The sequence below is a fragment of the Hipposideros armiger genome, unplaced genomic scaffold (assembly GCF_001890085.2).
Source record: "Hipposideros armiger isolate ML-2016 unplaced genomic scaffold, ASM189008v1 scaffold_209, whole genome shotgun sequence".
Lineage (NCBI taxonomy): Eukaryota > Metazoa > Chordata > Mammalia > Chiroptera > Hipposideridae > Hipposideros > Hipposideros armiger.
The window spans coordinates 349,087-350,303 of NW_017731559.1; positions in this window are offsets into that span (position 1 = coordinate 349,087).

Genomic DNA, 1,217 nt, shown 5'->3' on the forward strand with positions numbered 1-1,217 from the left:
TTTAAATGTAAATGGACTAAATTCTCCAATCAAAAGACATAGAGTGGCTGAATGGATAAAAATGCAAGACCCATCTACGAGGTGTGATTAAAAAAATATGGTGAATGTTTAAATTTTTAAAAAATTTATTACAGGGCCAGCCGAGTGGAACATTGGTTAAGAGCTGGCTTGGGACGCCAGAGGGCCCCAGTTGGGATCCCACATATGAGGGCCAGTGACACTGCCCTCTACAGCTAAGATGGTGAACAACAGCTCAACCTGGAGCTGGGCTGCCGTGAGTCACTGGCGACGGCATAGGCTGCAGCCCCTGCTGCAGTGGGTTGCCATGGGCTACCATGAGTAGCCAGCAGCCAGCGTGAGTGGCCAGCAGCCGCAGTGAGCTGCCTGGGAAGAGTGCAATGATGGTGCCAACTTAGGCCAGTGAAGCAACGTCCTCCACAACTAGACTGAAGAACAAAATGAAAGCAACTTGTCTGTTCCCCTGCTCCCAATTCCCCAGCTCTGTTCCCATTCCCCAATTCCCCAATTAAAAAAAAAATTAAAAAATATTATTACAGTAACAAATACATTGCCAGCAATCCCCTTCAAAATACTCCCCCTCACTTCGAACACACTTATCCCATAATTCTTGCCATTTTCTGAAGCAGTTCTAGGAGTCCTCTTTCTTGTCTTTAGTGTGCTGTCGTGGCTGCCTCGATGTCCTGAATCGATTCAAAATGTTTTTCTTTCATGCTCATTTTGACTTTGGGAAGAGCCAGAAGTCACACAGTGCCATACCTAGTGAATAAGTGGACACACTGTAATGTTTTTGGCAGAAATTGCCATATCAGAAGTGATGTGTGACACGGAGCATTGTCATGATGGAGGATGAAGTAAAGACACTCGTGAAAGAGGACTTTCAGAAGTGGCAAGAATGATGGGATAAGTGTGATCGAACTGAAGGGGAATATTTTGAGGGGGAGTAATGGCAATGTGTGTTTTACTGTAATAAATTTTTTTAATTTAAACATTCACTGTATTGTTTGATCACACCTCATATATGCTGCCTACAAGAGATTCACCTCAATAAAGGATATACAGAGAATGAAAGTAAAGATACGAAAAAAGATATTCCATGTAAATGGAACCAAAAGAAAGTTGGGGTAGCTATATCTATATCACACAGAACAGACTTTAAAACAAAGACTATAATAAGACAAAGAAGGGTATTACATAAT